We start from the raw sequence: 14,651 nt of genomic DNA on the forward strand, positions 1-14,651 counted from the left end.
ACCAGCACTTTGGGAGGCTGAAGTGGAAAGATCACTTGAGGCCAGAAGTTTGAGACCAGTCTACCAAAAAGCAAAAATAGAAATTAAGAAAGAAATTAACTGGGCATGGTTGCACATACCTGTAGTCCTATAACTCAGGAGGCTGAGGTGGGAAGCTCTCTTGAACTTAGGAGTTTGAGGCTGCAGTGAGCTATGATTGGGCCACTGCACTCTAGCCTGGGTGACAGAATGAGACCCTGTTGAAAAAAAAAAAAAAGAGGCTGCAAATTAATTATCTAAGTATCCATCTCAAGAAGTTAGAAAAAGAACAGCAAAATATACCCAATGAAAAAGCAAAGACAAATTAAAAAGTTAGAAAGATGTAAATGAAAGCCAGGCATAGTGGCTTGTGCCTGTAGTCCCAGCTACTTGAGAGGCTGAGGTGGGAGAATTGCTTGAGTCCAGGAGTTTGAGGCCAGCCTGCGCAACATAACAATAAATAATCTCTAAAAGTGAATAAATAAATACAAATTGAACAATCTTTAAAAAGAAAGACATAAATCAATGAAATAGAAAACGAATGTATACTAGAGAAAAATTAACAGAGTCAAAAGTTAGTTCTTTGAAAAAAACAATATACTCATATACCTCTGCTACAACTGATCAAGAAAAAGAGAAAAAGATAGAAGGTGCAGATTATGAATATCAGAAAGTATGAAAAGTAACATTAAAATGTAAGGATATTATAAACAACTTTTTACCAATAAAATTGAACATGTCAATAGAAAGGGGAAATTCCTAGAGGAACACAACCATAACCGACCCAAAAAGAAATAGGAAATTTGATTAGTCCTAAATTTATCAAAGAAATTGCTTCAGTAATTAAAAATCTTCATTAACTTAAAGAAGAAACAATACCAATCATTAAACAAACTATTACAGAGAACAGAAAATGACGTAATTCTTCTTATTTATGAGGCCCCTATGATCTGATACCAAACCCTAGCAAACACATAATGAGAAAGTAAAATTACAGACCAGTTTCTTTCATGAACATAGGTGCTGGAATTCTAAGCAAAATACTAGCCAATCAAAATCAGCAATATATTGAAAAGATAATACAACATAATTATTTTGGGGTTATTCCAGGAATGCAAGGTTGGTTTAGCACTATAAAATCAATGAATGTAATTCTCTATATTAACAAAACAAAGGAGAAAATAATATAATCATCAAAATAAAGGTACTAAAAGCATTTGATAAAATTCAAAGTGCACTCATATTAGAAACCCTTACCATTCTAGGATAGAAGGAGACTTCCTTACTCTGATAAAGAGCATCTGTAATGAATGAATGAATGAACAAGCTTACAGCAAACATCATACTTAATGGTAAAAGCCTCTCTTAGATGAAGAATGAGGGCAGGATGTACACTATCTTTTACTCAGCATTGTGCTAAGGATATTGACTATTGCAATAAGGAAAGAAAAAATATAAATTACACAAAGATTAGAAAAGAAGATACATTATTGCTCTTTATAGACAATATAACTGTATGCTTAAAAATCCAAAATAATCTAAAAACACTGTTAAAATTTAAAAATGGATTTGGCAAAATCATTGCATACAAGGCAATATAAAAATCAATTGTTTTTCTATATTCTAGCAACAAACAATTGAAAACAAAAATTTAAAAACATTTATCATAATATCAGAAAACATCAAACACCTAGAAATAAATAGAATAAGCTGTTCATGTCCTCTGCACTGAAAATTACAAAACTTTATAGAAAGAAATTAAAGAAGACCTAAGAAAAATGTGTTGTGAACTGAATTATAACAAAATGCAACATATCAAAATGTTCACACATTGGACATTTTTAACTTTATAAGAAGTAAATTCTCCCCCAGTTGACCTATAGATTCAATATAATCTCAAATACCTGAATTTGGTTTTGGTTTGTTGTTGTTAGAAATTGACAAGCTGATTTTAAATCAAATTTGGCAATGCAAAGGGCAAAGAATAGAAAAAAAAAAAACCTTGAAAAAGAAAGGAGGTACAAAAAGCCAGCCCCCTTGCTTGAGGAGCTATCCATATTCTAGACCTCCCAAAGGGATTACCATGAGGCTAGACTTTAGCCAAATGTAAAGCCTTCTGTTGGGAGACAATTTTTCCTAGGACTTTCACATTTCTGCCCACCTTGCCAACCAGAGGCATTGATGGCAATGTTCTGCACCATCCTTTCTAGGATGTTTGTATAGTGAACAGCCTTGGAAGATAAAAATAGTGTCTCCCTGGAACAAAGGGCAGGTTTACTACCAGTATAAGAAAAATGACATATCCTTTCAGGGCAATGTTCAGACAGGTTACTACCCATTGTAAAAGATTCAGGTTCCCTAAGGTCAGGGTTCCTCTCCTCTAACATAACCCACTACTTGTGCAGGGACATTACGTGGCCCTCTTTGCATCACTTTAGGGAAACTGAGGCTCAGGGAGCTCGTGCAAATGCTGATACTCTGGCTTCTGCTATTGCTGTTGGTGTTAAAACACTTTATTTCTGACCCAAGAGTCTGCCAGCATCCATGAAACTGTGCCAGGCTAATTTGTTAGCTTGAAAGCAAGGCAAAATCTCGGACCCTTCACAGTTCTTCACAACTTTTCCCACGTAGCCTGCTTCACTTATTCTCTCACAGGTTTCAATGGACAGTTCTCCCTAAATAAATCACTTGCATAAAAATCCCTAACTCAGGCTCTGCTTCTAGGGAACCTATCCTAAAACAACACCGCTGTAGAGGTATGATTTATGCAATTTTCTATATGCACACAATACTTCTATTTTTAATAGGGCTTTTGTTTGTTTGTTTTTTGAGACAGGGACTCATTTTGTCATTCAGGCTGGAGTACAGTGGTGGCAATCATAGCTCATTGCAGCCTCAAACTCTTAGTCTCAAGCGATCCTCGTGTGTCAGCCTCTCAAGTAGCTGGGACTATAGTCATACACCACCATGCCTGCTAATATTATAATTATTTATTTGTAGAGACAGGGTCTTGCTATGTTGCCCAGGCTAATCTTGAACTCCTGTATTTAAGTGATCCTTCCACCTTGGCCTCCCAAAGTGCTGGGATTACATGCGTGGGCCAGCGTACCTGGCCTAAAAAAAATAGTTTACATAACTATGAAAAGTAACTGTGGCTAGAATGTGGAACATGGATTAGAGTAGGAAGGCATTGAAGTAAAAAAGACCAGTTAAATACTACTACTAAAAAAGAGAAAAAACAGTAACTAGCTAATAATCCCCCTTAAAAAATTATTACAAGAGTCTAGATTAGAGAAAACTAAAATTTGACCTAAGGTAGTGGCATGTTAATAGAGATAAAGGGGCAGATTCAAAAGATATTTAAATAGTAGAATGTAGTCGTAATATGCAAAATATTTAGCAACAAGTGCAGCTACTGTACTGCACAGATACCACCAATACAATGAATACCAGCTATAAACAACTGCTTTGACAGAACTGATGCCTACAGGCAGAATGTCACCAGGCCTCATAAAACAGATAGAACTTGATAGCCAGTTGAACCCAATGAGTAAGAAATGAATTGAGATACTTCCAAAGTTTTCAAGCTTGGAGGACACAGAGAATAATGGTTCCTTTAACTGATATGAGTAACATCATTTTTATTTACATAATCTCAATTATTTCGTTTCAGCTTGAATGACTCCCAAATCTATCCAGCTTCTCTGAAAATCAGAGAATTGTCTGAATATCTTATTACACACATACAATTTAGAATGAGATGTGTTTTTCATTTTAAAAATATTTTCAAAATCACACCAATTAGAAGCCATAAAGAAAGGAATGTAGACCAATAAAGTAAGCCAGCTTGACAGATGATGTATCACTTTTAATCACACAGCACATGCATCTGCCAATTGCTATTTTTTTCTCTTAAAGCACACTTTACAAATCATTTGACTTTTTCACAAATCTTCCTAAGGTAGCAGAAAAGCAGCTGGATTTTATAGAGTGAGACTCTGAATTGCTAATTCACAGTCTTTTAACATATATCCCCTTTTAATGCAAACAGCTCAGAATGAACACTCCTTAAATGATTAAGAACCCATGGCTTTCCATCTTCCCTTCCCCGTAATTACCAGTATCTTTTAAGGAAGAAAGTGTGTTTTCTGTTCATTAATGGTAATACTACCTAGGCAGACCAATCAGTAAGTCCATGATCCCGCAGTCACTGTGAAAGCCAAATTACCCTCTCTACCAGGACAAAATCAATTAACACCACTAGGGATGTCATTATTGTCACATTATGTCACCCAATAGTCTCCAGGGCCTATAAGTGATTTAAATTTTTTCTTTTTCTTTTTTTTTACCTCTATGATTCTAGTGTGCCTGTGTGGTATGGGGAGGAGGAATAAACTTCACATTGACGAGGGATATTTCTACTATAGGGAAATTAATTTTACAACATAAAAAAATGACAGCCACTGTTTTAGGTCTTTGGAAGAAAAATGGTTATAGGCTGGGATAATTCTGAAGCCTAAATGATTTCTCATACCGAAGTGTATTTGAAAGCTTTGCTCAAACAAAAGCCACATTGGCTGGAGTCATGAGGTACTTTCATCAGTGCAGAGTAAGCCAGGGGATGGAAATCAATCAAACCACGGCAAGCTACACAACAGTTGGAAGTCCAAGAGTCCAAAGTTGTGATCTCTCTTCTAATAAAATCAACTTGTTTCCCTTCATGATAAGTTGTGTAATTCTAGTTTTGCAAAGTTAGACACTTGGTGTGTCAAAAAAGAGGTTGAAATGCCATGATTGTATCTGGCAAAACCAGGTCTCATCTGGGAAGGCTAGAATTCATGCTTGGAATTCTGAGGACACATAACAGCAGAGGGTATAATAGTCTGCACTCAGAACTATTGCCTGTGCTTAATCTGTGGATTGGTTAGGTTCAGCAGCCAGACACTTGGAAGAAACCCACATTTGATATCAGTATCTTCTGACAGTTGTCTTTTTCTTCTCCATCTTTTTTAACTTCTCATTACTACCAGTGAATATTAAATGAGATCTGGATTCAGAGTTTGTTTTCGTTATTGTAGTTGCTGTTAAAAACAAATTAAAAATTTCCAAGTAAATTAAGCAGGATGTTTTTAAATAGCAGGTTTCCTTTTTAAAAAGTAGACCCAACTTCTGTATTTTGGCCTCCATCAGGGGGTATTTAATTAAGTCTATTCTGTCTAACATGATCTGATGTCATTGTACAAGGATATGTTCTTTGTTAGCAGCACTCTTAGTTTCAGACTCCTCTGTGTATTTGAAACCATGGTAACAGAGCAGTAAGCTAAAGCCAATGAGATAATGAGATATTCTCATTGTAATTGTGTTTCATGAGGGCACAAGATCCCACGGGTGGTATCTGACTGTCTTACAACTGCTAACAGAATTTAAGAAGCAGACATATATTAGCATGGTACCGTTTTCCATAACAGCCATGTAAACACTTGTGACATGGCATTTTTAGCTGTTTCCAGCACATAAAAGTGTGTACTGTGCATTTATATCACAAAAGCCACACAATTAATGAATATCAATATTTAAAAATCCTTAGAACTTCAAGGAAGTTCAGATTTGAAATGCACCAAGCAGGCTGTGGGGATGCTGTTTTGCATTATAATTATGAGCTAGGCAATGGTTGATGAGGGGAGGAATCCATCAAAGCAAAGAAAAAGAGAGCAGCCAGCCCTTTTTCACCTCCCAAACACCCCACATGCACCTCCTAAAGGAGGGACAAAACTAACCTTAAGCAAGGTTCCTTGTATTTTTATGAGGAAAGACAAGTTGGGGGTTTCTAAAAGCATTTTAGCTTTAAAACAGAGAGAGAGAGAGAAAAAAAAAACATTTGTTGAATAAAACCAAAATATTTACAAGCCATTTCCTCTTCTGAACTAAAATCAGAAAGGAGAACACCTCACTTTTGAGTTCTTTCTCTTCTGTCACTGTTTGAAGTTTCCCCACAGTTTTCATTTGAGTTGCAGATTTTATGCACAAGTCACCGGATCCATGTTCTCCATCCTGATGAGGTTGCCCTAACAGGGATTGTGTCTTTTAATAAATAATTTAAAACTAAAAAGAGAAAGCACAATATAGAACGACGGGTGATTTAAGCGGGGCTAAGATTCATATGCTCTTGTATCACCAAGGCTTTCCACCAGGAGGCCTGCTTTAGAAAATAACTGACCTGAGAATGCGCATTTTTTCAGGTTTACGGAGTTCATAGCTTTCAAGACAGGGGTGATCCAATTCACGGGAACAATATGGGCAAGGATTCTGTTTGCTTTTCACTTTTCAGACAAGGGGGATCACTCTGGTTTTTAAAATGCGGCGGTGCCATTTCTAAAATGTTTTGGCATAGGGAGCTAAGTGGATATGAAAGCCATCTCGATAGAGCAGGGGAGTTGGTTTTCTTGAAAGTCATTCAAGTGTCTACCGTTTTGGGGGAGAGTTCTCATTCAAGATGTCAGTAGTGGCACATTCATCAGTAAATGTCACTTAAAGACAGGCAGTTCTTTCTTCTGCTGTGTGTGTGAGATATACATGCGTGTAGTTGGGAAATAAAATCCATGCCCTAAGTGGGTGCACAGAAAGAACATGCCACAGGGTTGGAAAATATGGTCTTCATCTCTGTGAGATAAGGGTGGCCTCATCACTCATGGCTGCTGTAGCAAAACACAACCACAAGTGCATAATGGGGCCACCCCTCCTGAGGGGAGATAACTTCTATATCTGAGCTGTCATGACCCATTAGGTCCTCACACTGCCTATTCTTGGATGTGTCTCTCAGCCCGCCCTTTATTTTTACATCTGAAAGGGGGAGACCTCATTTTTCTTTAAAACCTCTCCTTGTTCCTGACAAATAGGTAATGGCTGTCAGGTTTGAAGGCTCCCCTGGGCGCCATGTTGCGATGTTCAGTGAGGGCTAGGGTTGACAACATTTGCAAGACTTTAAGTATATAAATATATAAATAATTGCAAAATGGCTTTACTTGTGCAGGCTTTGAAATGGGTTACTCTATTTTATTCTAGATGAGTTCTTTATCCACTTAAGCCTAGGCTAATCCTAATTTTAGAGATGCAACAAGAAATAAGGAATTGAGTGTGTTTTCATAATATTGGAATCACAAAAGTGTCACTTATAAAACTGATTTGGTAATGTACTTCCTCCAATTTGAAGCCTTCGAATGCCATAATTTAGCCTGAGAATAGCAGATGTCCGCAGAAGTTGATTCTATTGTGTTTAAATGATAGCCAGAAGCTGGCATTGATTTTTTTCTCCCCTCCTATATCCCTTGCCTTCTACCCTGACAGGAGCCGACATTTCTAGGTTAAAAAATGTGGGTAGGGGTGGGTGTGCTTGTGCGGAGTGGTTAACAAAATCTACATTTTACAAAGTGGAAGGAAGCAGGCAGAATGACGCAAAGGAGGGACTCGCGGTTCCCAGGTGCTGCAGTTCCCAGGTGAAAAGCAGGGTGAAATGGCTTTAGAGAAACAGGGATGAAGGGATTAGGTGGGCAGAAGGCAATAATTGATTGCATGTAGGTAACAGCAGCAAAATGCCTGCCTTTGGTTACTTAGGCTGGGACCAGCACCTTTCCACATCCACACCACGGAATTTCAGAGGCTGGGAGTGCTGTAGGTAGAGCAACCACCCGGTTCCCTGAGTGGGGAAAACCTGCTGTCTTGGCGGAATGCGCCTCCTGAAAAAAGCCATTTCCACGGACGGAGGTCATGGTGCGTAGAGAGGAGCCTCCGCCCAGGCCAGAACAATGCCAGCCCTCTGTGGGGTAGGGCGGAGGTGGGAGCAAGAGCACGGGGCTTTGAGGTCGGACACATCTGCCTTTGGATTCTGGTTTCTCCGTTTAAAAGCTGGGTAATACTCACTTGTAAAAACATAAACATATAAATAATGCCTGCTTTACAATGCTGTGGTAAGAATTATATGAAATTATATAGGGAGCACTTATGTGGATCTTTTTTCCTCCTAGTCACGATAAAAAGATGATAGTAGGTTACATAGAATTGCTACGTGGATCAAAAGAGAAAATGTATAATAAGGACCTTGGGATTGATAAAATACACCGTAAGTGGTAATTAAAATAATCTTTAAACATATTAAATTCAGCATATATGCAGATAAATATATTTACAAATATAAATGCTGAGCATTATTTCTAATTTCAATCTTCTACCTTTTAATTTTGAAAAAGACTAAAAGAATGAAACATACATAAGCAAAACTCCACTTTCTAAACAATGAGTAATTAGAAGAATAGCCTTGGTATTCTTTTAGCCACCCTCCTTTGAGTCCATCACTGGGGGTGCAGTGATGGGAGCTGCAGATGTTTTGCCTGGTTCAACAGTTCTTGGGGAGGCTGAAGGCAAATCGTGACAGAAAAGGGATGGGGGTTGGGTCTCAAACTCAAAGCATACTTCAGCGATTGGTCTAAAAGGGCACACTTTTTGATGTGGGATGATCTGACAAAAACTATTATGCATGGGGTACACTTACCCAATTTTAGAATGAAAAACATGCTTTCAAAAAGTCATGTCAAAATATGATGGTAAGCTGTTAGAATTTCTACTAGAAAAATTTGCGTAAGTAGGGGCTTCTCATGTGTGGTGAATGAGAAGCTTTGCCAGAACTACCCCCAGATGCTTCCACCTTCTCTCTATCAGTGACAGACAGGTGAGAGCCTTCGCAGATTTACGCATTTAGAGAATAGGCAAAGAATTGACGAAAGCCGAAAGCTCTCTGCCCTTTCCCTGGCTGTGCCTGAAATCCCCCATTACTAATTTATTTGGCCCATAGGGACATTAACAGTTGTTAAAGAGAAAACCAGGACCCTTACTTAGCACAGTATCTACCCACTACAGTTTGGGTTGAGTAAGTTTATCAAATAATTCCTGTCACCTAGCAAGATCTAGCAAGATCTGGAACTGAGATACAGGAAAACTACAGCTGGAATTGTGAAAACAGAGTCTGACCCAGGAGGGCAACACCAGTATGGTGCTCAGTACAAGCATTTGAAGGATGATGTTTGATTACCAAAGGAGGACGGAAAGAAAGTCACTTAAGCTTACTTCCCAATTTCATCCTGTTTTGCCCTCACCCATTCTTACATCAGGGAACTAAAGTCTTTGACTATCCTGCAAAGATATTCCAACTCCATTTAAGGATAATGTACATATCACTCTGTAATTATGCTTTCCCCAACAAAAACAAGTCTGTCTGGCAGAAATAGCCACGAACTACGGCTTGCCAATAGTCTTTCAGACTGTGAACATTAAAAATTGTTTCCTTAAACTCATAGCTTTTGTCCTTGAGGAACACAGTGAGGCAGAGCCAACACGATGAGGACTTACTGCTCACCTGAATACATTCTGGGAGGACTGGAAGGACCTACCAGGTCAGGTGAGTTTCTCTGTTTTTGAGCAGGGATAGGATGTACGTAGTGCCTAAATATACTTTTTAGATTGGCCTTCCTTATAGATCATAGGCTACTCCAGGGCAATAAGGGTGTCCAATTTGTTCATTGTTGTATTCTCAGCAACTAGCACAGTGCTGAGCACAAAGTAGGTGCTCAGTTTGCTAAATGAATTAACAAAGGAATCAACTGGTGTCCTATCTTACGCACATCTTGTTTTCTCCTCTTTTTTGCAGCTCCAAGTCAAGGTCTACTATTTTTTTGCTACTTTTGTATCTTTCTATTTCTCCATTTTTACAGTCCCCACCTCTATCTTGTCTTTTTTTTGCCTTTTTTTCTTTTTCTTTTTCTTTTTTTTGTTGAGACAGTCTTGCTCTGTCACCCAGGCTGAAGTGCAGTGGCGCAATCTCCCCTCACTGCAACCTCTGCCTCCCGGGTTCAAGCAATTATCCTGCCTCAGCCTCCTGAGTAACTGGGACTACAGGTGCATGCCACCATGCCCAGCTAATTTTTTTGTATTTATAGTAGAGAGACAGTTTCACTGTGTTGCCCACGCTGGTCTTGAACTTCCAAGCTCAGGCAATCTGCCTGCCTCGGCCTCTCAAAGTGCTAGGATTACAGGTGTGAGCCACTGTGCCTGGCCTATCTTGTCTTTTATTGTCTCTGCTGGGTCTAACCCCTCAGGTTCAAAGTGCCAACTTCCAGATAAGAAACTGTATGTGGAGTATGTGAGCCCACAGTGCTGCCTTGCTTCAGACCATCTAACATTTCCACTCCAACCTTACTCTCGGGCCATGGGACTGAAAGCATCACACACATGCAACTGATTACAGCAGAACACACTGTATGCCACATCCATCTTGTGAAACTTCAAGTCCAGCCAGCTACAACAACCTAGGATATTACTGTGGCAAAGAAAATTATTTTCTTTAAGTGAAGACTGGTTGACCACCACAGTGTCAAAAATAACTCATTCCCCCTACTCTTAAGAAGCACTAACTCAAATGTGACAGGAACTTGTGCTCACACTCAGCCCACCCTGTCATTTTCCTGCTTCTGGCAAGGCCCCTGCAGGAGTGGGGCTCTCCACGGTGCCTATCAAATGAAAAGGGTCTTGAAAATTCACAGTCCTGCTCTCCTAAATTCCTTCACCAATGCTGTGATTAAAAAAAATGAGTGTCCTATGTTGGAAAACCAACTAAAAGAAGGTTTGAGAAAAATGCTTCCTTTTTAACATTCAAAACTAAAATTTATAAAAATAATGTTTGTTCCAGATCAAGGGAGTAGAATAGACTAACATTCAAAATGGAATGCATTATTAGTGACTCTCGAGACAGTAACTGAAGACACAGAGCTTAATCTTCATGGTTTGTTTGAGATAAAAACAAAATTATTGGGGAGAGAAAAGGAAAATTTTACGATTTATTTCTTAATGTACAAATTTTGAAAATTGAAGAAATCAAGAAGTTCACAAATATTGAATGAGATTTTCTGTTCATGCTTGATTTTTTAAAAAAATAAAATTCAAGGATAATTTTTACCTAGCACAAGATATTCAGTATTTTTTGAAACATAAAATCTAGTCAATTAACTAATATGAATTTTCAAACTGAAGTTGTTCAGTAGCCAAATATGTTTAAATTGGGTGCTGAAGAAATGCTTACTTCACTGATAAAAGACTGAAAAACTGCTGGGATTTACAGAGACATTTCAAGTTATCCTAGAAGAGATTTCTAGTCTCAGTGTTACGAGCTTGTCTCGGGCATTTTACAGTCAACTTGTGAAGAACTGACTATAAGTAGATTGCTTCCTACAACTCTGATTCTTAATACATCTTGAAGAAAGAACATAAAATAGAAGCATATAATTTCAGCATGGAATGGGACATTAGAGTTCCTTTTGTCAAACACATTAATTCACACATGAGAACAAAAAAGGTCTTGAAAAGTCAAATGATGTGCCCAGGGTCATCCAGCTAATGACTGAACTCTATCTCAGGTTTCCTGACTTCAGTTCCAAGTAGGTGTAGAAATCACCATATTCAAACATATTCACACCATATTCAAACAAAATTTAATAATTTTATTAAAACATAACACAATAAACATTTGCATTTCATTTTGCCATTTTCAAAGTTTATTCACAATATATCTTCATTTAATGTTTGGAACAATATTGTAGAGTAGTTGATCTCTGTTGTATATTAGGAAAGGGAGGCTCAGAGAGGTTTAGGGACTTATCCTATGAAACACAGCCAGAGCGTGCTAGAGGAGGTTCACCTTTGGGCAGAGCAGTTTTAGTGAACAAAGTGTGATGCCTGGACATTGTGGGAAAAAGTGAAAATTTAACCAGAACTATGAGAGGTGATGAGAGTTATAATTGAAAAATAGATGAGCTATGTGGTAGTAATAATTTTAAAGAAGTCCCCACACCCCCAAGCTTTCTGTCACTTGGTTATTCAACCAACACTAATCTAGATATGCTGTAAAGGGGCTTTGCAGATAGAATTAATCTGCCACTAATAAACTAAATCTAAAATAGGGAGAGTAGCCTCAATCATCCAGATGCATCCAATTTAATTATTGGAGCCTTTAAAAGAAGAAAGTGGCGGAGAGAGACGAAGCAGAGGAAACAGGAGACAGAAGAGAGGTCAGGGAGACTCAAAGTGTGAGAAGGACTCAACCTGCCATTGTTGGCTTTGAAGATGGAAGAAGGGATCATGAGACAAAGAATATCGGCAGCCTCTAGGAGCTGAGAACAGCTCCTTGATGACAGCCAACAAGGGAACAAGATCTCGGTCCTGTAGCCTTATGGAACGGAATTCTGCCAACAACTTGAATGAGCTTAGAAGTAGGTTCACGCCTAAGCTTTTATAAAGGAACACTGCCCTTCCATCATCTTGATTTCAGCCTTGTGATATCCAAAGCAGAGCCAGCTGAGCCACACTATGCCAGAACTTCTGACCTCCAGAACTGTGAGACAATAAATGGGCATTGTTTTAAGCCACTAAATTTGTGGTAATTTGCTATGATGGCAGTACTAGGAAACTAATAGAACTGAAATTCTGTTTAACTTCTAGATTGTTTCAATTATTATATTAGGAATTTGGGGTCCTACACCTCTTTTCCTCCCCAGGGGTTCTTGCTGATAGTATATATGGTCAAGGAACCATGGAGCAGGAAGTACTGCTTTAATAATCTGGACAAGAACCAACAATCCCCTGAAAGCAGGGTTCCTGCTAATCTCATATCCATGAATATGGTTTAGGCCTCCAGCCAACAGGAGCATCCCATGTCCACCTTCCCTGAATCTAAGATGACTGGAACTGCAGCTCTTCAGAAGCTAAAGACAGAGGGCTGAAAATATGGCCATGGCCCTACCCAAGTATGCTGTCAATAAGGAGGTCACTATCCCAAGGGCAGGAGGGACTCGAGCTCATTTGGAACACAGTGACAGCACCCACTGGTAAGAGGTGGCCCAATGAATGTTAGGCTCTTACCAATCAGATTAAGTGTTCCTGTTCCACTGAGAAAGAGTGAGTTTGAATAGGTGGGAGGAGTGTTGAAACTTTCTTCTATGAGCAAGGCTGCAGTATGAGGAAAGTTAGAAAGGACTCTCCCTACCATTTGATGATCCAAGTATTCATTTTGGGTGGGAAGAGACTGAGGAAAATTATCCTTGAATTTTATTTTTGGCAGACTGAGTTTCTGTAAACACTAAATTCCAGATGCTTTTACAATAATTGTGATGGCAGAAACAATCACTAGACATAAGAAAAGGAATAAAGAACTAGATCTTTCCCTATAAGTCTAGCATTTTATTCTCACATGTGTTTAAAATTCCCGACTGATATAAATATGGTTCATTTGAAAAGAGTCCTTTAGGATAACAATATTCACTACTTTTGTCTCATGAATAAGCGTGAAGGGAAATTATGCTGAGTGATCTGAAGCTGTGATCACTGAAAGAGTAAAGTTAATGGCTACTTTAGACACATAGAGTTTGAAGAGTTCAATCATCAGAAAATTAGTCTGAGAGGTATTATGTTGGGTGCAAAAGTAATGGCGGTTTTGCCATTAAAAGCAATGGCAAAACCGCCATTACTTATGCAATTAATTAAAAGTAATGGCAAAACTGCTATTCCAGTGAGGAGACTAGAGAGGACCTTGAATTCTAGGAGCAAGTCATTTGTTTTAGGACATAACTTTCAAAGGTATCGGGGCATGTGAGATTATCTAGTAGCTGAGTGGTGTTTCAGTACAGATGGTTCCTGACTTAGGATGTACTTAGTACTTTTCAACGTTATTATGATGCAAAAGGGATATGCAATCAATAGAAACAGTATTTCAAGCACCCATACAATCTTTCTGTTTTTCTCTTTCAGTACAGTATTCAATAAATTACATGAGATATTTAATACTTCATTATAAACTAGGCTTTGTATTAGATATATTTTCCTAACTGTAGGCTATTCTAAGTGTTCTGAGCACATTTAAGGTAGTCTAGGCTAAGCTATGATATTCAGTAGGTTAGGTGTGATAAATACATTTTTGACTTGTGATATTTTCAATGTACGATAGGGTTACATCTGGATAAATCAATCCCTGTCAGGGAGTTATCTATGTAAGTATAAAGATAGTATACTAAACAACTATCTACAGTGTTCTTAGCCCTGATATTTGCCCCTAGTTTGAGAATATAGTACAATGGCTGCATCTCAAGAATACACTTGAGTTCACTCTTTCCTTGGCTTTCAAAAAGAATCTTAACTTCTCTCTGATCTATAAAGAGGATAACATCACTTAGTCCTTATGCCTCCCTTTTCTTTGTATCTCTTAGACATCCATGTTGAGATGTTGAGTTCTGAGATGGTTAACTTTATGTGTCAATTTGGCTGGACCACAGTGCCTAGATATTTTATCAAACATTCTGGATGTTTCTGTGAGGATGTTTTAGGTGAGATTACCATTTAAATTGATGGGCTTTAGGTAAAGCAGATAGCCCTCCATAAAGTGGGTGGGACTCATCAATCAGTTAAAGGCCTGCACAGAACCAAAGACTGACCTCACCTAAGCAAGAGCGAATTGTGCAGCAGATGGCCTTCAGACTTGAGCTGTGGCATTGGCTCTTCTCTGGGTTTCCAGCTTGCTAGCCCACCCTGCAGATTTTGGT

Source organism: Pongo pygmaeus, chromosome 2 (genome assembly GCF_028885625.2).
Source record: "Pongo pygmaeus isolate AG05252 chromosome 2, NHGRI_mPonPyg2-v2.0_pri, whole genome shotgun sequence".
In the NCBI taxonomy this organism is placed as follows: domain Eukaryota; kingdom Metazoa; phylum Chordata; class Mammalia; order Primates; family Hominidae; genus Pongo; species Pongo pygmaeus.